Genomic DNA, 26,239 nt, shown 5'->3' on the forward strand with positions numbered 1-26,239 from the left:
TGGCCGCCGCCTCAAACTCGTGCGTTGACGAGACTCCCCAGTCTCTAGCCAGAGAGTTCTCTACTCTCGTCTTCTGTCCTTAGACAGTGTTGGCCGTGGAGAAATTTGGAAGCCTCGGAAGGTGAGAAAGGGCGGGTGAGAACTGGGGCGGGGTAGGCCTGGTTGGGAGCCTTGGCGCCTGCCCCGCGGGAGAGGCATGGTACGCAGGACACCCGCGGAACGCGTGAGGAGGCGGGAGGTTTGTGACTTGGTCCCTGCCGGTGGCCGGAGCGCTCACCCCCTCTCCTATCCTTCGTCCGCATATCTCCCCCTTTTCTCCAGCGATTGTCTTGAACGCCAGTTCCATGAAGCCTTTTCTGAGTCTCGAAGTCCTCCTGTCTTTGAACCCGTAGCCCTGAGTGGAACCTTTCTTAGAGCGCTTCGGTTTCTCCTCGTGTTATTCATGTACTTCCGCGAATCCCATTCCTCCCTTCTATATAATTCTGAGGTCTTTGAAGCAAGGCAAGCATCGTTCACGACGTCCGAAACAAGCAGACAAACCTCGGAGATATTGCGCGTTGGGCTCCAGACCACTGTACTAGGAGTATTGCAGTAAAGCGAGCAGTAATCTCTTTGCTCACGGACGGTCTTGCCTTCAATTTGTAAGAAACTCGGCCCCCTGAAGCACAACAAAGCGAAGCGCAATAAAACGAGGTATGCCTGTAGTAAACTTTTCAGGAAATAATTTAATTTAACTCACCACAGATAAATGATTCCCCCCTATGTCAAGTCCCATTTTCTCCTCCCATACAGAGATTATTTTTTATTTTCATAGGAGCAGGGTGTGGACACCCTAATCTCATATGCAAAAGGACTTGAAAGTTCAGGGTTGGCCTTTCCTCTCTGTGAAAGGGGAAACTTGCTACAAGTTTCCTGAAATTGTGGCTCTTACTATTGGTCTCCCAGTGCTTTTATTAGACTCCCTCCCTATTATTATTTGCTTAAAATAAACCATTCTGTTGGTGCTCTATGCCAAGAGAGTTTGTCTCAGCTTTTTAGTGACCCACAGCTATTATCACATTTTAAACTTCGGAAAATACGTTAAATCATTTTATCTTTTGTATTTGCTTTCTGCATGTAGTCTCTACAGGCATATAACAGCTGCTCTGGTGGTTGTCATTCATCAGGTGTCCATGCTAGAATTGCATTATCAAGACTGTTTCATTGTAACTCCTAAGATGATATATACCCAGTCTGCATCATTGATTCTTATATTAAAATCATAGCTTAATGAAGACTTTAATAAAGGGACTGAAAAAGTCAGGGGTAGCCTGACCAGGCAGTGGCACAGTGGATAGACTGTTAGACTGGGACACAGAAGACCCAGGTTCAAAACCCAGAGATCACTGGCTTGAGCGTGGGATCATAGACATGACCCATGGTCACTGGCTTGAGCAAGGGATCACTGGCTCTGCTGCAGGTCGCCCCCCCCCCTCCCCCCGCCAAGGCACATATGAGAAAGCAGTCAATGAACAACTAGGGAGACTAAGGAGCCACAATGAAGAATTGATGCTTCTCATCTCTCACCCATTTTGTCTGTCCCTCCCTCTGTCACCCAAAAAAAAAAAAAAATAGCAGCTATGTTCTTTTTTTTTTGTATTTTTTTGTATTTACTTATTCATTAAATAATTATTGAACATTTATTATTTCCAGACATTGTTTTAGATACTGGGGGTAAAGAGATTAATAAGACACATTCTTTGACCACAAGGAGATCATATTCTAGTAGAGGAAATAGACATACTTAGATAATTGTTATAGAATGTAACTGTAACTGCAGTGATAGAGATAGGCAAAAAGTGTATTATGAATACAGAAGCAACATCCAGCCACATCTGGGGAGATCAGAAAAGACCTCATTTGGGGGGGGGTTGTTTTGTTTTTGTTTTGTATTTTTCTGAAGTTGGAAACAGGGAGGCAGTCAGACAGACTCCCGCATGCGCCCAACCAGGATCCACCCGGCATGCCCACCAGGGGGCAATGCTCTGCCCATCTGGGGCATTGCTCTGTTGCGACCAGAGCCATTCTAGCGCCTGAGGCAGAGGCCATGGAGCCATCCTCAGCGCCCGGGCCAACTTCACTCCAATGGAGCCTCGGCTGCGGGAGGGGAAGAGAGACAGAGAGGAAGGAGAGGGGGAGGGGTGGAGAAGCAGATGGGCGCTTCTCCTGTGTGCCCTAGCCGGGAATCGAACCCAGGACTCCTGCACGCCAGGCCAATGCTTTACCACTGAGCCAACCGGCCAGGGCAGCAGCCATGCTCTTATAGAAGTTTGAACACTACCAAACTGCAGATCTGTGACATGTAATGGAAACCAGACTAGGGATTTAGGGTTTGGTCTTGGCTCCATCTCTAACTAACTCAGTCATGGTGGCTGGCTTTGTAAGTCATTTAGCCCTTTTACACTTCACTTTTTCCATCTGAAAAATCAAACGGGTGAGTTAGATTAGAATTCCTGTGGCTCTACTATCAAGTTAATGAAGCAATTGGTGTCAGGTAGACATCACACACTCTGCCTTCCAAAGACCATACAGGTGGAAATAATAGCTGCTGTTTATTGAGCATTAACCTGTGCAAAGAACTTATCAAAGGTTTTATATAAACATACATTTTTCTTCACATGATACATTAATGTGCTGCCCACATAATATTTCTTTAAAAACTTTTGGTTTATGTTGTTAATCAAAATCTTTAGCTATTCATAGTATGTTTTCGGACATGCCAGGGCATATCCTCTCATATTCCAGTTTAGGTAGTGGTTTCAAGAGAATTAGCAGTTTCTTTCTCTGTGCTTCAGTTTTGTTTGTAAAGTGAGGGGTTGAACTCTTAGATCCCTTATAGATTACTTGATCTATTCATTCAGTTTCCTGTGCTGACTTAACAAACTGGATCTTAATTTTTGCTGAGTAGATCCTCAACAAAAACTTTTAAATAAATAGTATAGTTCAGTTTTTTTATACTTTGAGTATTGTGGTCATTGTAAACTTCCTGAATTATTGTCTCAAGGATTTTGATTTTTTTTTAATTGATTGATTTTAGAGAAACAGAGAGAGGAAGGGGGTAAAAGGGAGAGAAGCATTTATTTGTTCCACTTTTAGTTGTGCACTCGTTGGTCACTTCCTGATGTGCCCTGACTGGGGATTGAACCCACAATCTTGGTGTCTCTGGAGGACACTCCATCTGACTGAGCTAACCAGCCAGGGAAAATTTTGATGTTCTTAATGTTCGTGTTTTATTAAACAAGATTTTCTATAGGCATAAACTAATAATAATAAGTACCAATTGTATTGGAAAAACTCAGTTTTCTACTTGTATGTCTTTTTCTGTTGTAGGGACAAAGCTCAGTTCTCTCCCTACTGTGTCTCATTTAATACTGACATGGAACACTTCTAACACTTCTGGTCACCAAATGTGGGGCAGGGGGGATTTCCCCCACCAAACAATTCTCTGTGATACCAGCTGGGTATCTACAGTTTAACTCAGTCTATCTGCAGATTGTGTCAGAACCCACAGGTTAAGGAAGGACTCAGCCTCATAAGACTGCTCCCACATCACTTCACATGCTAATTGCAAGTATGTAGTAAGTGGGCCCCCAGGTTACCCACAGCTTTTGTCAGATTTGGCTACAAATCATAGGCTACAAACCATGATCCCTTCTTTGGGTTCAATTAATTTGTTAGAGTGTTGCACAGAACTCACTAAAACACTTTAATTTACACTTACCAGGATGGGAAAATGGGTGCAGATGAATAGCCAGATGAAGAGATACATAGAGCATCATCTAGGAGGGTCCTGAGTACCAGAGTTTCAATACCCTTGAGTTGCAAAGTGTCACCATTGCAGTATGGATGCATTCATCAGTCTAGAAGCTCTCCACACGCTGTATTTTGTGGAGTTTTATGGAGGCTTCTTCATATAGGCATGATCAATTACTAACTTCATTACCACCCCTCTCTGGAGAATGGGAGGTAGGGCTGAATATTCCAAGTTTTTAATTATGGCTCTGTCTTTATAGTGACCAGCCCCCATCCAGGAGCCCACCTAGAATGACCTCAGAACAAAAGATGCTCCTGGAGCTTTATCACTTAGGAGTTTACAAGAGTTTTAAGAGCCCTGGGTCAAGAACCAAGGGCAGAGACCAATGTATATCTTCTCCTACCCCACACCATTTTATTGTTCATTGCCTTTGTATCAGATACTGAATTTAGCACTTCATTTATATTTTAATTAATTCTCACAGAAGCAAACATCTTTTCCAAGTCACTATTATTTTTTTGGCTGTTTAATTGCAGTTGCTTCCTAATGATCTTCCTCCTTCTGTTTTGCCCACCCTCTATAATCCATTCCCCATAGAACTGGCAGAGTGATCTCTAAAGACCATGTCTTTTCCCTACTTAAAATCTTCCAGTGACTTCCTGTTTCACTTTAAGTTGAAATCCAGACACTGACATGGCCTAATAGACCCTACACAATCTTGCCCCTACCATTTCTGTCCTCATATCATACTATTCTCCCTCTCACTGTGCTAAAGCTAAATTGGCCTTCTCTTGTTTGTTTGATCATGCGATGCTCATTTACACCTTAAGGCTAATGTGCTTGCCTGGAATGCTTTTCCTCATGATCTTGACATGAATAACTATTATTTAGATGTCACCTCAGATGTTCCCCTCTGATTGAGACCTTTTCTGATCATCCAATGTGAAATAGACCCTTCACCCTGCTTTATTTTTTATAGCACTTATTACTAGTATATGGAATTTCTTTATTTTGTGGCAGAGACAGAGTCAGAGAGAGGGACAAATAGGGACAGACAAACAGGAAAGGAGAGAGATGAGAAACATCAATTCTTTATTGCGGCTCCTTAGTTGTTCATTGATTGATTTCTCATATGTGCCTTGACCGGGGGGCTACAGCAGACTGAGTAACCTCTTGCTCAAGCCAGCGACCTTAGGTTCAAGCTGGTGAGCCTTGCTCAAACCAGATGAGCCCACGCTCAAGCTGGCGACCTTGGGGTCTCGAACATGGGTCCTCCACATCCCAGTCAGACGCTCTATCCGCTGTGCCACCGCCTGGTCAGGCACTATCTGGAATTTCTTATTTGATTATTATCTCCTCCAACTAGATTATTAGCATATTGAGGACAGTTACCTTATCTGTTTTCTTTGCTGTTGAATCTTCAAGTCTAAAAGAGGGTCTAGTTCTTAAAAGGTTCTCAGAAACTTTCTTTTTATTTTTTTCAAATAATAAGAGAAAGTTTATTTATAAAGGAGTAAAAGTGAGCCAGGTGGAATGTACAGGCTTAGGAAACAAGTTACAGAAACAAATGAAGTGCCCCTGGATTTTAAGAGAGAAAGGCAAAAGTAATGCCTCTGGGGGAAAAAAGAGGAGGAAGGGAAAGGTGTGGGCATGCTCCTGAGAGGGAGAGTGCCAAAAATTTTTTCTAAATGACTGGGTGAAAAATTTTTGTTGGTACTGTGACCATAACTGTGTCCATAGCAATTTATTTGTTTTATTTTTTATATTTTTTTATTATTATTTTTTTTTTGTATTTTTCTGAAGCTGGAAATGGGGAGAGACAGACTGCCGCATGCGCCCAACCGGGATCTAACCGGCACGCCCACCAGGGGGCGACGCTCTGCCCACCAGGGGGTGATGCTCTGCCCCTCCGGGGCGTCCCTGTGTTGCGACCAGATGGAGCCTCGGCTTCCGGAGGGGAAGAGAGAGAGAGGAAGGAGAGGGGGAGGGGTGGAGAAGCAGATGGGCGCTTCTCCTATGTGCCCTGGCCGGGAATCGAACCCAGGACCTCTGCACGCCAGGCCGATGCTCTACCGCTGAGCCAACTGGCCAGGGCCATCTAAGTAATTTATAAAAACTGATTGCCATAGTTATTTTTCCAATTAAATACATGAGATATTTTGTTGAAAGTATTTTATATCTGCAAATGGTAACTTTTGCAATTGGATTAGACCACAATTTTAAAAATAAAGCACTGAATTTAAACTCAATATTGACTACCACCTGTTACTGGGAATTCTTTCAAAATTAAACCTCTATATTTAGAGATAAGAATACTTGCACTGTTTTAAGATAACTGGATTCAACATTCTTATGTTTATTTTTAGGTGATTGCTTCCATGCTTTTCACCAAATGTAGAAACTGAATAACCTAATAATGGGGCTCTTGAAAAGAATTGCAATATTTTCAATCATTAGCTACTTAAATGCAGACAAACTTGGAACTTATTTTTAGTTACAAAAACAATCTCTCAAAAACTACTTTTGTGTATAACTCATAATTGGTATCCCAAAATCCATATCTAGCTTTAAGAATTCCATTAAGCATCATATAGTCTCATTCCTTTGCAGCTGTTATTTTAAGCAGTTGTCTAGTATCACTTGTGTTCTGTTGAGATCAGTAGTCTATAAATAGAATAATCTCTAGAGTTTGAAATAACTAATTCTCTTCTTGGGGAAAAAGTATATTCTATATTATTTGCTTTTTAATCTCCCATATTCATTTAAAACATAAATTTTTTTTGTATTTTGGGGGTTTTGTTTTTGTTTTTGTTTTTACAGAGACAGAGTCAGAGAGAGGGATAGACAGGGACAGATAGACAGGAACAGAGAGATGAGAAGCATCAATCATCAGTTTTTTCCCTGCGCGTTACAACACCCCAATTGCTCATTGACTGCTCTCTCATACGTGCCTTGACCGCAGGCCTTCAGCAGACCGAGCAACCCCTTGCTAGAGCCAGCGACCTTGGGTCCAAGCTGGCGAGCCTTTGCTCAAACCAGATGAGCCCTCGCTCAAGCTGGCGACCTCGGGGTCTCGAACCTGGGTCTTCCACATCCCAATCCGACGCTCCATCCACTGCGCCACCGCTCGATCAGGCTTGTTTTTTTTTTTTAATCAAGCAAGAGATGGGGAGTCCAAAAGACTCCCACATGCACCCTGACTGGGATCCACCCGGCAAGCCCCCTAAGAAGCGATGCTCTGTCCATATGGGCCATTGCTCCATTGCTTGGCAACTGAGTTTTTTTAGCACCTGAGGCGAAGCCTTGGTGCCATCCTCAGTGCCTGGGGCCAACTTGCTCGAATCACCCATAGCCGGGGGCGGGGGGGGGGGGGGAAGGGGGAAGGGTAGAGAAGCAGATGGTTACTTCTGTGTGCCCTGACCAGTAATCAAACCCAGGACTTCCACACACTGGGCTGACACTCTACTGCTGAGCCAACTGGCCAGGACCTTTATGCCTAACATGGGGAACAGAAACATTTTAATGAAAATTGATTGAGAATGTTAGATTTCTATTGTATCTGGTTTGTTTGTTTTTCTCCCCAAGCAAAAATATTTTTTATTCAATTTTTTTTTTTTTTTTAGAGAGAAGGATAGACAGGGACAGACAGACAGGAATAGAGAGAGATGAGAAGCATCAACTCATAGTTGCAGCACTTTAGTTGTTCATTGATTGCTTTCTCATATGTGCCTTGACCAAGGGGCTGTAGATGAACCAGTGATTCCTTGCTCAAGCCAGTGTCCTTGGACTCAAGAGCAACCATGAGGTCATGTCTATGATCCCATCCCATGCTCAAGCTAGTGAGCCCATGCTCAAGCTGGCAACCATGGGGTTTCGAACCTGGGTCCTCAGTTATCCCAGGCCAATGCTCTTATCCACTGTGCCATTGCCTGGTCAGGCCCCTTTCTTCAAATTTAATGGAAGCAGGGGTCACTGTACTTTGCAAGATGAGGAAAAATAAAATTTTAAATTCTTTTCTTTTTAAATATAGAACAATATACAGTGGTCCCTCGTCTATCACGGGGTTAGGTTCCAGAACTCCCCCCCCCCACGATAGGCAAAAATCCACAAAGTAGCAACCTTATATTTATTATTTATATATATATATTTTTTTCTATATTTATTTATTTTTTGTATATATTTTTTTGTATTTTTCTGAAGCTGGAAACGGGGAGGCAGTCAGACAGACTCCCACATGCGCCCAACTGGGATCCACCCGGCATACCCACCAAGGGGCGATGCTCTGCCCATCTGGGGCGTTGCTCTGTTACAACCAGAGCCATTCTAGCGCCTGAGGCAGAGGCCATGGAGCCATCCTCGTGCCCGGGCCAACTTTGCTCCAGTGGAGCCTTGGCTGCAGGAGGGGGAGAGAGAGACAGAGAGGAAGGAGAGGGGGAGGGGTGGAGAAGCAGATGGGCACTTCTCCTGTGTGCCCTGGCTGGGAATCGAACCCGGAACTCCTGCACGCCAGGCCGACGCTCTACCACTGAGCCAACCGGCCAGGGCTGTGTGTGTGTGTGTGTGTGTGTGTGTGTGTGTGTGTGTATTTTAAGGCTTTATAAACCTCCCCACACTCTTATAAACCTTTCCCACACTTATTTTACTGCAAAAATAATTAAAATAATAAATATATAAAAATACCTATGTAGTAAAAATTCCGTGATACAAAATTAGATATATACAATTTAAAAATTCACAATACAAAGAGACCATGAAAAGTTAACCACAATACAGTGAGGGACGACTGTAATCATAATACCAGAATATGAAATTCTGTAGTGTATCTCTTAATGGTAGTGTGGATCTAAGGGCTTTGTTAGTGATCCCTTAAAAAGTGATTATTATTAGTGGTTACCTAGAACTAGATAAATTGGGGGTTTAATATGTGAACATACTAAAAGCCCTTGAATTCACTTTGGATGGGTGAATTGTATGGTATGTGAATTTTATCTCAATAGAGCCATTCTATATATTTTAAAAAGTGGTCATTGTCACAGTTTAGGGGAACTCAAATGAAGAAATACTTCTTGGCGCCTGACCAGGGGTGGTGCAGTGGATAGAGCGTTGGACTGTGATGTGGAGGACCCAGGTTAGAGACTCCTAGGTTGCCAGCTTGAGCGTGGGCTCATCTGGTTTCAGCAAGGCTCACAGGTTGAGCCCAAGGTCGCTGGCTCGAGCAAGGGGTCACTACATCTGCTGTAGCCCCTGGTCAAGGCACATACGAGAAGTCAATCAATGAACAACAAAGGAGCCACAACGAAGAAGGGATGTTTCTCATCTCTCTCCCTTTCTGTCTGTCTGTCTCTATCTGTCCCTTTCTCTGACTCCCTCTGTCTCTGCCACAAAAAGAAAAAAAGACTTCTTGGCAGTCAGAAGCTATTTTCATACTACTTATATAATAATAATTAGAGTGAATAATATGCTCTAATGTCTGTAATGTCTGCCGATCTTCCTTTGTAGTCCCTGATTATCAAGAACCATATATTCTTTTAAAATATAATTGAGCTAGCACCCTCTCCCCCTTCTTCCTTTCAGCATGTCTTTTTGCTTTCTTTCTCCTAAGCTTCAAGGGCACTTCTGCTTCTGTAACTTCTTTCCTGAGCCCACACAGCTCAGCTGGCTCACTTCTTCCACAGATCACTTCTATCTCTCTGATTTTCTAACTAAAGTTTTTCTGGGATTTGAAAAGAATAAATAAAAATAAAACATGTAATTGAATAAGTTGAGAGTAGAAAAGAGTAAAATCTTTGAAAAGGCCAATCTTAGGCAAGTCAATCATTCAGAGCCTCAGTTAACACATAAAATGCGAGTATTAGGTATAATCATGGTTCTCAAACTCATAAACCCACAGGGCCATCCAGTGAATGTAAATAAATGAAGCTCATTGGTATAAAATCAGTAGCAGGGGACCATGAGCTATAGAATACTGTATGTTTTTCTAAAGAGAGAAGCCGCAACTCAGTTTAGGGTGTTATTTTATTATAGACCGAATGTATCTTTAATGAATTAATTTTTTTTTTTTAAAAACTTTATTTGTTTTGGGTTTTGTTTGTTTGTTTGTTTTTTACAGGGACAGAGAGAGTCAGAGAGAGGGATAGATAGGGACAGACAGATAGGAATGGAGAGAGATGAGAAGCATCAATCATCAGTTTTTCGTTGCGAGACCTTAGTTCATTGATTGCTTTCTCATATGTGCTTTGACCGTGGGCCTTCCGCAGACCGAGTAACCCCTTGCTCGAGCCAGTGACCTTGGGTCCAAGCTAGTGAGCTTTTGCTCAAACCAGGTGAACCCACGCTCAAGCTGGCAACCTCGGGGTCTCGAACCTGGGTCCTCTGCATCTCAGTCCGACACTCTATCCACTGTGCCACCACCTGGTCAGGCGTATCTTTTTTTTTTTTAATTCTTCACAGAAATTTTATTTAAGATTTCTTGCCCATATAAAAAGTATATTACATCAAGATCGTATCTTTTTTTTTTTTTTAATTTAATTTTATTTTATTTTATTTATTCATTTTAGAGAGGAGAGAGAGAGGGAGAGAGAGAGACAGAGAGAGAGAGGAGAGAGAGAGACAGAGGGGAGGAGCTGGAAGCATCAACTCCCATATGTGCCTTGAACAGGCAAGCCCAGGGTTTCGAACCGGCGACCTCAGCATTTCCAGGTCGACGCTTTATCCACTGCGCCACCACAGGTCAGGCGTACCTTTTAATTATTAAGAAAAGCAGAAACTGGCCCTGGCTGGTAGGCTCAGTGGATAGAGTATCACCCAGCATGTGGACATCTTGGGTTCAATCCCCAGTCAGGGCACACGAGAAGTGCTCTTCTGCTTCTTTTCCCCTCCCTTACCCCCTTCTCTCCCTCTTCCTCTCTTGTAGCCAGTGGCTTGACTGGATTGAGCATTGGCCCTGGGTGCTGAGGATAGCTCAGTTGGTCCAAGAGTCGGCCTCAGGTGTTGAGAATAGCTTGGTTGATTTGAGCATCAGTCTTAGATGGAGGGTGCTGGGTGGATCCTGGTCAGGGCACATGTAGGAGGCTGTCTATCTCCCTTCTTCTCACTTAAAAAAAAAAGAAAGGGGAAAGAGAGAGAGAAAGAAAGAGAAGGAAAGAAAAAGAAAAGCAGAAACTGGATATTTTTAATTGCTCCTGATCTTTTTTTTCTTTTTTTTCCAAGAGAGAGAGACAGGCAGGCAGTAAGGGAGAGAGATGAGACACATCAACTCCTAGTTGCATCACTTTAGTTGTTCATTGATTCCTTCTTATGTGTGCCTTGACCAGCGGTTCCAGTCGAGCCAGTGACCTTGGGCTTCAAGCTAGGAATCTTTGGGCTCAAGCCAGTGACCACAGGATCATGTCTGTGATCCCATGCTCAAGCCAGCAATTCCACGCTTATGCTGGCGACCCTGCACTCAAGCCAGTAACCTCAGTATTTCGAACCTGGGTCCTGAGCGTCCCAGGTCAATTCTCTATATCCACTGTGTCACCACTGATCAGGCTCTTTATTTATTTATTTATTTATTTATTTTTTGTATTTTTTTTGAAGCTGGAAATGGGGAGAGACAGACAGACTTCCGCATGCACCCGACCGGGATCCACCCGGCACGCCCACCAAGGGTGACGCTCTGCCCCTCCGGGGCGTTGCTCTGCCACGACCAGAGCCACTCTAGTGCCTGGGGCAGAGGCCAAGGAGCCATCCCCAGCGCCTGGGCCATCCCCGCTCCAATGGAGCCTTGGCTGCGGGAGGGGAAGAGAGAGACAGAGAGGAAGGAGGAGGGGGGGTGGAGAAGCAAATGGGCGCCTCTCCTATGTGCCCTGGCCGGAAATCAAACCCGGGTCCCCCGCACGCCAGGCCGACGCTCCACCGCTGAATTTTTTTATTTATTTATTCATTTTAGAGAGGAGAGGGAGAGACAGAGAGAGAGAGAGAGAGAAAGAGAGGAGAGACAGAGAGAGAGAAGGGAGGGAGGAGCTGGAAGCATCAACTCCCATATGTGCCTTGAACAGGCAAGCCCAGGGTTTTGAACCGGCGACCTCAGCATTTCCAGGTCGACGCTTTATCCACTGTGCCACCACAGGTCAGGCCAGGCTCTTTTTTTTTAAAGCAAGCTGGAGAGTGAGACAGAGACAGGAAGGGAGAGAGATGAGAAGCCTCAACTGTTAGTTACATAACTGTAGCTATTCATTGATTGCTTCTTATACATGCCTTGATTGGGGGGCTCAAGCTTAGCCAGTGACTCCGTACTCAAGCCAGAGATCACTTTTTCAAGACAGTGACCTTGGGCTTCAAGCCAGCCAGCAACCATGGGTCATTATGATAATCCCACGCTCAAGCCAGTGACCCTGTGCTCAAGCTGGTGAGCCTATTCTCAAGCTGTCGACCTCGGGGTTTCAAACCTGGGACCTCACCATCCCAGGTTGACACTCTGTCCACTGGGCCATCACCGGTTAGGCTGCTCTTGATTTTTAAATATCGTAACTAATTCTTTAAAAAATGTAAATGCTATGTAAGTCAAACTGCGAGGTATGAAGAAATCCCTCATGGGCCAAATATTATAGAGTAGATCAACTATATTCTAGATCAGTGGTCCCCAACCCCCGGGGCGCGGACCGGTATCAGTCCGTGGGCCATTTGGTGCTGGTCCACAGAGAAAGAATAAATAACTTACATTATTTCCGTTTTATTTATATTCAAGTTTGAATGATGTTTTATTTTTAAAAAATGACCAGATTCCTTCTGTTACATCCATCTAAGACTCACTCTTGATGCTTGTCTCAGTCACATGATACATTTATCCATCCCACCCTAAAAGCTGGTCCGTGAAAATATTTTCTGACATTAAACCGGTCCGTTGCCCAAAAAAGGTTGGGGACCACTGTTTTAGATGATCATTACTGACCTGGCTAGTAGAATTCTTTTTTATTCTTTTTTTTTCCTTTTTTTTTAAATTTTTATTAATTTTAATGGGGTGACATCAATAAATCAGGGTACATATATCCAAAGAAAACACATACAGGTTATTTTGTCATTCAATTCTGTTGTATACCCATCACCCAAAGTCAGATTGTCCTCCATCACCTTCTGTCTAGTTTTCTTTGTGCCCCTCCCATTCCCCCTCCCCCTGCTCCCTCTCCCTCCTTCCCTCCCCCTGCCCCCATAACCACCACTCTCTTCTCCATGTCTCTTAGTCTCGTTTTTATGTCCCCCCAATGTATGGAATCCTGCAGTTCTTGTTTTTTTCTGATTTACTTATTTCACTCCGTATACTGTTATCAAGATCCCACCATTCAGCCATAAGAAATGATCCGATGTCATCATTTCTTATGGCTGAATAGTATACCATGGTGTATATGTGCCACATCTTCTTTATCCAGTCTTCTATTTTTTTTTTTCTTCCATTTTTCCGAAGCTGGAAACGGGGAGGCAGTCAGACAGACTCCCACATGCGCCCGACCGGGATCCACCCGGCACACCCACCAGGGGGCGATATTCTGCTCCTCCGGGGTGTCGCTCTGTTGCATCCAGAGCCACTCTAGCGCCTGGGGCTGAGGCCACAGAGCCATCCCCAGCGCCCAATGGAGCCTCCGCTGCGGGAGGGGAAGAGAGAGACAGAGAGGAAGGAGAGGGGGAGGGGTGGAGAAGCAGATGGGCGCTTCTCCTGTGTGCCCTGCCCGGGAATCGAACCCGGGACTCCTGCATGCCAGGCCAACACTCTACCGCTGAACCAACTGGCCAGGGCCTTTTTTTTTTTTTTTTTTTACAGTGATTAAAGCCTTTAAGCAAACTCTTGGCCAATTCAGCAAGAATCCATAAAAGAGTAGTGTCCTTAACATGTTCACCAAGTCCAAGTTGGCCCCAACACCATGCCAAATCCCTGAAAAATGCATCCCAACCCCAGTTCAGTCTGTTAGGAGCAGTCACAAGGAGCAGGAGTCCAGGAAAAGTCCACCTCCAGGAAAAGTCTGCATGGCACTGGAATTGTTGTCACAATTCTATACTTTGCAGCTCACGTCCAAGTCCCAATGACCGCTGCTTCTAGCTGGTAATGATTCAGGTAGACTGGAAAAGCCATCTGCAGCATGTGTGGAGATGGAGCTTCTGTTCTCTGCCTGGAGAGATGAGACCAGGGTGCTTTTCCTTAGAGCTCTGTGACTATGGCTTGGTAAAGAGAACCTTGGGGTACACTGAGCTGGGTGGTAAAGGTAGATTCATAATAGAAGTTGGCAAAAGGGGGAAAGAAAGCTCTAAATTAGGAGTAGGTCCCAGCCTGAAATATGAGTGGGGCATTGCGGTAGGAGGAATAAAGGAAACACTATATATTAAACAAAGCAGCAGAAAATAAGACCATCAACACCCACAACAGAGATCTTCGAGGGAAGAATAAAAAACCTGACTATTCAGGCAAGACATAGTTAAGTGGCCTTTGTGCAAATGAGATCAGTTTACCTGCTTCTTGGAAGAAATACCCTAGGCTCGTCCACAGTGTCGTAGATGGGGCCGACAGCCCTGGGCCTCTTCAGCCTTCAGTGGCAAACCCCAGCATTCTGGGCAAGGTTAGGTCATAGGTGGCTGGAGCAGGGCTGGAAGAGACTGAACCCTCCCTTAGAGGAGCGACGGGGAAGCCTACTTTCCAGTGTCCCTGTTTCCTCACAGCAGAGACATGTAAGTCTGGCAGGCTTTAGCTCAATTACCTTCCTTTCCACTATTGAAGCAGGACCTAGATGGCATCCTATGAGACCCCTTTGGGGTGTTGGAGCCTTTAAGGGTGTATCCTAAAAGCTGGTAGTTCCCCTGATCTCTATTGGGCCTTTTCTGCCTTTTGCTATCTTAAAAGCCATGCTCAGAAGATCTCGCTGAGGGGTTTGAGGATCCCCATCCGCCTATATAAATCTCTTCCATATATCTGGGGCTATTTGGAAAAAGACAAAACAGTGTTATTATCTGGATCAAATAAAGAAGGTAGTAGTTTGCAGGAGAAAAAGATTTGTTCATCAGCATTCAAAAGAAATTAAAAAAATTTTTTAAGTAAAAAGCATGATATGGTAGACCCGTAGGAGTTCCAGGATATGACTCCCCCCTTTTAAATTTTTTTTAAATTGACCTTAAAATATTTGCTGGGTACACTTTAATAATACCTTGACTTTAAAGATTGTAAGAAATACACATAATTCGAAAGGTTTGACAAGATACAGTAAATGCTTTTGCCCCATATGCAGGATCATTGTCAGTTTAACCAGTTTAGGAAATCCAATAATAGAACAATGCATACAGACAATGAGCTATAACATGCTTAGCAGCCTCTCCTGTTCTGACAGAGATTACTATAAATCCAGAATATGTATCCACTGTAACGTGGACATAGGACTGTTTGCCAAATGAAGGTAGATGAGTAACATCCATTTACCAAAGTTGTCCTGGTAGGGTTCCTTGAGGGTTAACTTCAAATGAAGGGACAGATTATAGTATAGGACCCCTTGGACAGGATTTCCCAATCTGCCGTGCTGCTTCCTGAGAAAGTTGAAACTGTTTACATAGGGCTGCAGCATTCTGGTGATGAATGGTATGAGACTGAATTGCTTGATCTGTCATGGTTGCTCCAAATAATTTTCTTTTGGATAGCTTGATCAACAAGGGCATTCCTAGGCCCTGGCCAGTTGGCTCAGTGGTAGAGCGTTGGCCTGGTGTGCAGGAGTCCCGGGTTCGACTCCCAGCCAGAGCACACAGGAGAGCACCCATCTGCTTCTCCACCCCTCCCCTTCTCCTTCCTCTCTGTCTCTCTCTTCCCCTCCTGCAGCCAAGGCTCCATTGGAGCAAAGTTGGCCCAGGCGCTGAGGATGGCTCTGTGGCCTCTGCCTCAGGCGCTAGAGTGGCTCTGGTTGCAATAGAGCAACACCCCAGATGGGCAGAGCATCCCCCCCTGGTAGGCGTGCCAGGTGGATCCCCGTTGGGCACATGAGGGAGTCTGTCTGACTGCCTCCCCATTTCCAACTTCAGAAAAATACAAAAAAAAAAAAAAGAAAGAAAGAAAGAAAAAAGGGCATTCCCTTGTGCTAAAGCTCCAGGGAGCATGGAGTGAGCCCGAGTATGTCCTATAAAACATGGAGCTCTATGTTGACATACAAGTCTTTGAAGAAGGAGGAACTGCTGAAATAGTTCATCAGCATTTGTCCCTAAGACAGCAGTCTTTATAGTGGAAACACCATAAGTAAATATTTGCTGTCTGTATATAGATTAAAGGGGGAATATGGCAAATGCTGAAAAGCCATGATAATGGCATATAATTCTAGACTTAGAGCTGATTTTAAGTTGACAGTTTCAGTATAAAGTTGTCCATTGATTTGCAAGAGCGATTTGGGAGGAGGCCAGTGGAGCTTAGCAATAACAGATACATCAGCTCCAGTATCTAAAAGTCCTTTAAATTTATGCTCATGTATTGTTAGTTCCATTTCAGGGTGTTCCTGACCTATTTTATTTTAATCCAATTGGCAAAATTAGAGGAGCCAAATCACCAATTTGCTTGGGGCCCATTTTGCAGGATGTGGCCTGAGAAGCAGAATTTGCATCCTTATACTATTCTTCTAACTGCCTGAATTAGCCATGAGACACATTCTTTTTTTTTATTATTAATTTTGATGGAGTGACATTGATAAAATTGTCTTCTGTCACCTTCTACCTGGTTTTCTTTGTGCCCCTTCCCTCCCCCAACCCCCTCCCTCTCTTCCCCCCCACCCTGTAACCGCAACACTGTTGTCCATGACTCTGAGTCTCAATTTTATGTTCCAGCTATGTATGGAATCATATAGTTCTTAGTTTTTTTCTGATTTACTTATTTCGTTCAGTATAATGTTATCAAGGTCCATCCATGTTGTTGTAAAAGATCCGATGTCATCATTTCTTATGGCTGAGTAGTATTCCATAGTATATATGTACCAAGTTTTTTAATCCACTCGTCCTCTGACAGACACTTGGGCTGTTTCCAGATCTTTGCTATTGTGAACAATGCTGCCATAAACATGGGGGTGCATTTCTTCTTTTCAAATAGTGCTATGGTGTTCTTGGGGCATATTCCTAACAGTGGTATAGCTGGGTCAAAGGCAGTTCGATTTTTAATTTCTTGAGGAATCTCCATACTGTTTTCCACAGTGGCTGCACTCTGCATTCCCACCAGCAGTGCAGGAGGGTTCCCTTTTCTCCACGTCCTTGCCAGCACTTATTCTGTGTTGTTTTATTGATGAGCGCCATTCTGACTGGTGTGAGGTGATATCTCATTGTGGTTTTAATTTGCATTTCTCTAATAATTAGTGATTTTGAGCATTTTTTCATATGCCTATTGGCCATCTGTATGTCCTCTTTGGAGAAGTGTCTATTCATTTCTTTTGCCCATTTTTGGATTGGATTGTTTGTCTTCCTGGTATTAAGTTTTACAAGTTCTTTATAAATTTTGGTTATTAACCCCTTATCAGACGCATTGTCAAATATATTCTCCCATTGTGTAGTTTGTCTTTTTATTCTGTTCTTATTGTCTTTAGCTGTGCAGAAGCTTTTTAGTTTGATAAAGTCCCATTTGTTTATCCTGTCTTTTATTTCACTTGCCTGTGGAGATAAATCGGCAAATATATTGCTCCGAGAGATGTCAGAGAGCTTACTGCCTATGTTTTCTTCTAAGATGCTTATGGTTTTACAGCTTACATTTAAGTCTTTTACCCATTTTGAGTTTATTTTTGTAAATGGTGTAAGTTGGTGGTCTAGTTTCATTTTTTTGCAGGTAGCTGTCCAATTTTCCCAACACCATTTGTTGAAGAGGCTGTCTTTACTCCAATGTATGCTCTTACCTCCTTTGTCAAATATCAGTTGTCCATAAAAGTGTGGGTTTATTTCTGGGTTCTTAGTTCTGTTCCATTGATCTATATGCCTGTTCTTATGCCAGTACCAGGCTGTTTTGAGTACAATGGCCTTATTTTTTTTTTTTTTTTTTTTACTTTTTCTTTCTGAAGCTGGAAATGGGGAGAGACAGTCAGACAGACTCCCGCATGCGCCCGACTGGGATCCACCTGGCACGCCCACCAGAGGCAACGCTCTGCCCACCAGGGGGCGATGTTCTGCCGCGACCAGAGCCACTCTAGCGCCTGGGGCAGAGGCCAAGGAGCCATCCCCATTGCCCGGGCCATCTTTGCTCCAATGGAGCCTCAGCTGCGGGAGGGGAAGAGAGAGACAGAGAGGAAGGAGGGGGGACGGGGGTGGAGAAGCAAATGGGCGCTTCTCCTATGTGCCCTGGCCGGGAATCGAACCCAGGTCCCCCGCACACCAGGCAGACGCTCTACCGCTGAGCCAACCGGCCAGGGCCTACAATGGCCTTATAATATAACTTGATATCCAGAAGTGTGATACCTCCCGCTTTATTCTTCCTTTTCAAGATTGCTGAGGCTATTTGTGTTCTCTTTTGATTCCATATAAATTTTTGGAATATGTGTTCTATATCTTTGAAATAAGTCATGGTATTTTAATCGGTATTGCATTGAATTTATAAATTGCTTTGGGTAATATAGACATTTTAATGATGTTTATTCTTCCTAACCATGAACACGGTATATGCCTCCACTTGTTTGTATTTTCCCTGATTTCTTTTATCAATGTTTTATAATTTTCTGAGTACAAGTCTTTAATCTCCCTGGTTAAATTTATTCCTAGGTACTTTATTTTTTTGGTTGCAGTGGTAAAGGGGATTGATTCCTTAATTTCTCTTTCTGACAGTTCATTGTTAGTGTATAAAAATGCCTCTGATTTTTGAGTATTGATTTTATATCCTGCCACCTTGCTGAATTCATTTATCAGGTCTAGTAGTTTTTTTACTGCAACTTTAGGGTTTTCTATATACAATATCATATCATCTGCAAATAATGATAGTTTTACTTCTTCTTTTCCAATTTGGATGCCTTTTATTTCTTTTTCTTGTCTGATTGCTGTGGCTAGGACTTCCAGAACTATGTTGAATAAGAGTGGTGAAAGGGGCACCCCTGCCTTGTTCCTGATCTTAAGGGGATTGCTTTTAATTTTTGCCCATTGAGTAGGATATTGGCTGTGGGTTTGTCATAGATGACCTTTATCATGTTGAGGTATATTCCCTGTATTCCAACTTTGCTGAGAGTTTTGATCATGAATGGGTGCTGGATTTTATCAAATGCTTTTTCTGCATCTATTGAAATTATCATGTGGTTTTTCTCCTTCCTTTTGTTTATGTGATGAATCACATTGATTGATTTGCAAATACTGTACCAGCCTTGCCTTCCCAGAATAAATCCCACTTGATCATGGTGTATGATTTTTTTCATATATTGCTGGATCCGGTATTCTAATATTTTGTTGAGGATTTTTGCATCTAAATTCATCAGGGATATTGGCCTATAATTTTCTTTCTTTGTGTTGTCTTTGCCTGGTTTTGGAATCAGAATTATGCTCGCCTCATAAAAGGAGCTTGGAAATCTTCCTTCCTCTTGAATTTTTTGAAATAGCTTGAGAAGGATAGGAGTTAGTTAGTTCTTCTTTGAATATTTGGTAGAATTCACTTGTGAAGCCATCAGGCCCAGGACTTTTCTTTTTTAGGAGTTTTTGGATAACTGTTTCAATCTCATTTGTTGTAATTGGTCTGTTTAGGTTTTCTGATTCTTCCAGATTAATTTTTGGAGGATTATATGTTTCAAGGAATTTGTCCATTTCATCTAGGTTGTCTAGTTTTTTGGCGTACAGTTCTTCATAGTATTTTCTTACAATATTTTGTATTTCTATTGTGTCAGTTGTTATTTCTCCACTTTCATTTCTAATTTTATTTATTTGAGTCCTCTCTCTTTTTTTCTTGGTGAGTCTGGTTAAAGGTTCATCAATCTTGTTTACCTTTTCAAAGAACCAGCTCCTGGTTTCATTGATCCTCTGTATTGTTTCTTTAGCCTCTATGTCATTTATTTCTGCTCTGATCTTTATTATTTCCTTCCTTCTACTAGCTCTGGGATTTACTTGCTGTTCTTTTTCTAGTTCTTTTAGATGTAGGGTCAAGTTGTTTATTTGAGCTTTTTCTAGCTTCTTGAGGTATGCCTGTAATGCTACAAACTTCCCTCTCAGGACTGCTTTTGCTGTGTCCCATAAATTTTGACTTGATGTATGCTCATTGTCGTTTGTTTCTAGGAATTTTTTAATTTCTTCTTTGATCTCATTGTTTACCCATTCGTTATTTAATAACATGCTATTTAGTTTCCAAGTGTTTGAGTATTTTTCAGTTTTTCTGTTGTGGTTGATTTCTAGTTTAATGCCATTGTGATCAGAGAAAGTGCTTGATATGATTTCAATCTTCTTAAATTTGTTGAGACTGCTTTTGTGCCCTAACATGTGATCTATTCTAGAGAATGTACTATGAGCGCTTGAAAAGAATGTATATTCTGCTGTTTTAGGGTGTAAGGTTTTAAAGATATCTATTAAATTGAGTTGATCTAATATGTCCTTTAAGTCTGCTGTTTCTTTGTTAATTTTCTTTCTTGTGGATCTATCTAATGATATTAATGGGGTATTGAAATCCTCTACTATTATAGTATTGCTGTTGATCTCGCCCTTTAAATCCATCAAAGTCTGCTTTATATATTTAGGTGCTCCTATATTAGGTGCGTAGATATATATAATGGTTATATCTTCTTTTTGGATTGCTCCCTTTATCATTATGTAGTGACCTTCTTTATCTCTAACTATAGTCTTTGTTTTAAAGTCTATTTTGTCTGATATAAGTATTGCTACCCCAGCCTTTTTTTATTTCCATTTGCGTGAAATATTTTTTTCCATCCTTTTATCTTCAGTCTATGTGCATCTTTTGATTTAAGGTGTGTCTCTTGTAGACAGCATATGTATGGGTCCTGTTTTCTTATCCACGTAGCTACCCTATGTCTTTTGATCGGATCATTTAATCCATTTACATTTAAGGTTATTATTGATATGTAATTGTGCATTGCCATTTTATTCTTTAAAACTGTATTCCTCTTTTGCTATATTCTTTTTCTCCTTTGATCTGTTTACAACAGGTCCCTTAGCATTTCTTGCAGCCTTGGTTTGGTTGTAGTGAATTCCTTGAGTTTTTTTTGTTTGTAAAGCTTTTTATTTCTCCTTCAATTTTAAATGATAGCCTTGCTGGATAAAGTAATCTTGGTTGTAGGATCTTGTTCTGCATTACTTTGAATATTTCTTGCCATTCCCTTCTGGCCTCAAGTGTTTCTGTTGAGAAGTCATAAGTCATCCTTATGGGGGCTCCTTTGTAGGTGATAGTCTTTTTTTCTCTGGCAGCTTTTAATATTTTCTCTTTATCACTTAGCTTTGGTATTTTAATTATGATGTGTCTTGGTGTTGATTTCTTTGGGTTTCTCCTTAATGGAGTTCTCTGTGCTTCCTGAACATGTGAAATGTTTTCCTGCCTTAATTGAGGGAAGTTTTCAGCTATGATATGCTTGAACAAAGTCTCTATCCCTTGTTCTTTCTCTTCTTCTTCAGGAACCCCTATGATGCGGATGTTATTTCTCTTCATGTTGTCACAGAGCTCTCTTAGAGTTTCCTCAGACTTTTTGAGTCTCTTTTCTTTTTTCTGCTCTGCTTCTGTGCCTTTATCATGTCCTCTAACTTGCTGATTCGATTCTCCGCTTCATCCATCCTGCTTGTAATTCCTTCCATTGTGTTCTTTATTTCAGATATTGTATTCGTCATTTCTGACTGATTCTTTTTTATTATTACAATGTCCTTTTTTATATTTGCTATCTCTTTATTTAGGTGTTCGTAATGATCATCTATTGTTGTTCTAATATCTTTGAGCATCCTAACAATCGTTATTTTAAACTCTGCATCTGGTAATTTGGTTATATCTGATTCATTTAGGTCCTTTTCTGGGGATTTCTCTTGGTTCATTTGTGTGGCATTTCTTTGCCTTTGCATTTTCTCTGTGTAAAGAAAGGTTCTGGCCTCTGGAGTCCACTGGTTATGGCCTGTGTTCCCTTGGTATTGTCTGTCTGCAGGCCCGCCACCCCCTCTTCTGTTGCTGCCTAGGGCTTTTTGGTTTGGGCGTTGCCAGTGACAGCCCACTGGGGCTGTTGCTGTGGTTTCCACCTCTCCTTCACGGGAGTGGCTGTGATCACGTGCTTGGGTGCACAAGCCTTGGTGGCCTTGGCCTTTGCCCCGCCCCCATGGGTGGCGTTATGCTCGGCCCTGAGGTTAGTGGCAGCTCCTTTGCTCAGCTGCGGGTCTCTGCCTGTTTCCGAGCTTTCGCCCCGCCCTAGCTCCCAAGTCAGGCTACAAACCTCAGTTCCACGGGCATGGCAAGGCTGTGCTCCTGCGCCCTTGCTCAAGGGCTGGTCTCCACCCCTTCCAGGGTTCCCGCCTTTCTCTCGCAGACTGGATTACAGGCTGCCGGCAGCTGGGCTTGAACACTTTTGCCTGCCTACTCCTCCCCAGCCGGGCAAGATTGAGCTCACATGTGAGCCCAGTGGCGGCTAGCAGGCTTCCGTCCCTGCTGACAGAACCACGCCTCCATGTCCCACCGCCACCCGCCCTCCGGCGAGCCCTCGGCCGTGTGGGGTGCAGGCGCCACAGCTGAGACCCCAACACTCACTACTATAGACCCAAAAGCTCCCTCCCTCCAAGCAATTCTGCTCTGAGTGCCACGAGAGAGCCTGTTTGGCTGCTCTCCTGCTTCCCCTTGCTGGTACTGCTGTTTCCGGGGGAAATATTCACTTCAGATTTGGGGAGTGACTCGTCCCAGGGGTCAGGGTGGCTGTCTCCCAAAATGTCTCTCCCTGTGCCTCCTAGACTATACTCTCTTCTCGCTACTCTGGTATTCTCCTCTCTCCCCGTCCCCCGGCGTCCCGGGTGAGTGGTTGTGAGAGAGGTTTCTACACGGTCCCTTTAAGAAGGATCCTGGGTCTGAGAAATCAGTCTCTTTCTCACAAACAGTATCCTGATTTGTTTCCAGCTAAATACTTTCCTTACGCCTCCTCTGGACTCCGGGGCTCAGGACCCTCCCCTCTCTGCTAAACTCACTTCCTACCACACGAGTCTCTCCCGGCTGCCGTTCGCTCCGGGGTGCTGGGTAGCCCTCTCCGCGTTTCCGCTTTTCCTACCAGTCTCAGTGTGGCTTCTTCAGTGTTCCTTTGTTGAAGAGTCCTCTTAGTTTAGTCCAAAGTTGGTTTTTCCAGATGATAGTTCTTAAAATTATTTTGTAATCCACTTTGGTTCTGGGAGGTGGATGTTGGTACGTCCGCCTACTCCAGCGTCATCTTGTCTTGACCTTTTTTATTCTTTATCTTACACAAATATAATGTGGTACATACCAAAGAATGTGTGAAACATATGTAAGTTACACAGTATAAGACAAATGAATAAATACCCAAGACCTAGCACACAATCTCCCTATGTTCTCCTGTTCCCCATTTCCCTGCTCTCTCCTCAGCGGTAACCATTATCCTACATTTTGTGTTTAGATATTTGAGTAACATTGGATTTGCTTGCTTTTGAACCTATAGGAAGGTACATTGTTTTCTGGGATTTGTTTTTCTTCTCATTATGTTGGTGATATTTGATAAATTGTTTAGGGTAGCTGTTAATTTGTTCTGTTGTCATTACTGCATAATGTTCCATTATCTGAATATGCCAAATGTATTCAATACTTATCTATTATTCTCCAGCCAATGAACATTCAGGTTTTTTTCAGTTTTTGGCTCTTGTGAACAGTACTGCTATGAAAATTTTTGTATGCACCTCCTGATGCACATCTGCAACAGTTTTTCTTGGGTAGAGTTGCTTGGTTGTATGGTACAGGAAAACTCAACTTCATAAAATAATAACAAACTGTTTTTCTATGTTCTGATTTACCCCCATGATTCTTTACTGTGAAAGCTCTCCAGAACTCTCTGCCTTCTCTAATTTAGTGTATTTTTTTCTTCCACACTTTTTTCCCTTTGGGAAAGATAACCTTCTGCTTCACTGCCCCTTTATTTTCTTTTTCTAGACAACCATGTGTTCTCTGCCATTTCATTAAGAATTTTCTCTTGAACATAATAGAATCAATCATATTTAGAAATAGATATTATCCTTTTACATTTCATAAATGTAACTTGCTGAATGTGTCTTTTAAAAAGCTTTTCCAGCCTGACCAGTGGTGGTGCAGTGGATGAAGAGTGGTGTCCCAGGTCTGAAATTCTGAGTTCACTGGTTTGAGCACAGCCTCACCAGCTTGAGCACAGGATCATTAACATGATCCCAAGGTCTCTGACTTGAATCCAAAGGTTGCTGGCTTGAGCCCAAGGTCACTGGCTTGAGCCCCCAACCACATACACACACCCAGGGCACCTATGAGAAGCAGTCAATGAGAAGCAATCAATGAACATCTGGAGTGATGCAACTACAAGTGGATGCTTCTCATCTCTCTCCCTTCCCCCCACTTCTCTTTCTGTCTCAAAAATAAATAAGATAAAAATTAAAAGCTTTTCCATGCAGAAATGTTTATTTAAAAATGTAATGATCATTTAAAGAGTTGTCCAAGTTGTATTTATTTATCAAGTTCTATTTATGATTAGTACATATAGGTTCCATTTACTGTTTGGCTGTATTTTTTAATTACCTCACAAATGATCTGGTTATTTCTGGCATTTGTGAACTTTCAGTTATTTCAGGATAAATAATTAAAATTTCATTGTTGAATGGAAAGAATTTTTCAAAACTTGGGAACATGACTTATTTCTGTAATAAATTTGAGTATTTTTTAATTTTAATTTTTAGATTTTATTTCTTTATTTTTGGAGAGAGGAGAAAGGAGGGGGGGGAGCAGGAAGCATCAACTCCCATATGTGCCTTGACCAGGTAAGCGCAGGGTTTTGAACTGGTGACCTCAGTGTTCCAGGTCAGTGCTTTATCCACTGCACTTTATCCACAGGTCAGACTGAATATTTTTTAAAAGGCTGTGAGCACAGAAATATTTTCAGCTACTTTAGAGGTTACCCAAAGCCACATTTTACTTTCCTTTTCTCTGTAAGAGAAATAAAAATGTCTTTAATGAGAATTACAGTATTTAAATAACCATTATAAAAATAGCAAAGATTATGTGGTACTGTGAAATATATGTACAACTGAGTAAGGCTTTGTGTTGTTACTGATTTTAGAGAAAAACAAGGGAGATTTAGCATATTCATTTTTTTTTAATATATTTTTTTAGATTTTATTTATTTATTTCTAGAAAGAGAGGAGAGAGAGAGAGAGAAGGGGGGAGGAGCAGGAAGCATCAACTCCCCTATGTGCCTTGACCAGGCAAGCCCAGGGATTTGAACCGGCAACCTCAGTGTTCCAGGCTGACGCTTTATCCACTGCGTCAGATGAATTTAGGATACTAAGAATAACTTAGATGCTTTAGAAATTGAGCCATTTCTATCCTTCCGCCCCCCCCCCCCCCCCCTGGACAAGTACGAAATCAGGCAACAGTAGATTCTGATATTTTCTTCAAGTTTTTTGAAATTATATTATCTGTTCCTGGGTTTATGTTAATTAATGAATTGTCTTCCACTAACTCTTTTAGTTTTTTCTTTTTTTATTTTTTATTTATTCATTTTAGACAGGAGAGGGAGAGACAGAGAGAGAGGAGAGAGAGAGAAGGGGGGAGGAGCTGGAAGCATCAACTCCCATATGTGCCTTGACCAGGCAAGCCCAGGGTTTCGAACCGGCAACCTCAGCATTTCCAGGTCGACGCTTTATCCACTGCGCCACCACAGGTCAGGCTCCACTAACTCTTTTAGTAAAACACCCTATCTACCCATGGGATTGCTTCAATTTTTTTTTTTTTAATATAGAATACTTTTCTAAGTCATTGACTCTATATGTATATTTGTTTGTTTCACTAACTCTTTGTTTTTCTCAGGTTAAGCTAAAAAAATTAGACTAATTTAGGAAATATCTTTATTAGCAAACATTTAGTTCAGTGAAAAAAGAGCTATGAATAATAGTCTGGTCATTTTAACTTGTTTCCAAAGGCCTATGAAAAAAAAATTACAAAACCAAGTGGAAAATCTTTTCAGCCTCTATGTATTGTGTAGATATAAAATAACAATGACACTATATGATTTTTTATGAGAAATTCTAGAACAACTCATCTATAGTGACAGAAAGCAGATCAGAGATTACCTGGGGCCACGGGTAGAGGAGAGGATTGATTCCTAAGGGATATTAGGAACTTTCAGAAGTGACTGATGGGATTGTTTTGATTTTATTTTGATGTCGTGGTCTCATGGGTAAATATTTATCAAGGCTCATAGAACTGAAAAAAAAGACTCAAAAGTATACACTTAAAATGGATCTAGCCTGACCAGGCGGTGGCACAGTGGATAGAGCGTCGGACTGGGATGCAGAGGA

The 26,239-nt window shown here is 42.3% G+C and overlaps 1 protein-coding gene across 1 annotated transcript in view; it reads left to right on the forward strand.

Moving 5' to 3' along the window:
- The first annotated feature begins 12 nt into the window (after nt 1-12).
- KIF24 (kinesin family member 24) overlaps nt 13-26,239 on the forward strand; it is a 105,305-nt gene continuing 79,078 nt past the window's right edge. Inside the window, exon 1 of the mRNA XM_066367782.1 lies at nt 13-121. The gene's annotated coding sequence lies outside the window, so the exon portion shown is untranslated. The remainder of the gene's footprint in view (nt 122-26,239) is intronic.

This window comes from Saccopteryx leptura, chromosome 2, assembly GCF_036850995.1.
Source record: "Saccopteryx leptura isolate mSacLep1 chromosome 2, mSacLep1_pri_phased_curated, whole genome shotgun sequence".
In the NCBI taxonomy this organism is placed as follows: Eukaryota; Metazoa; Chordata; class Mammalia; order Chiroptera; family Emballonuridae; genus Saccopteryx; species Saccopteryx leptura.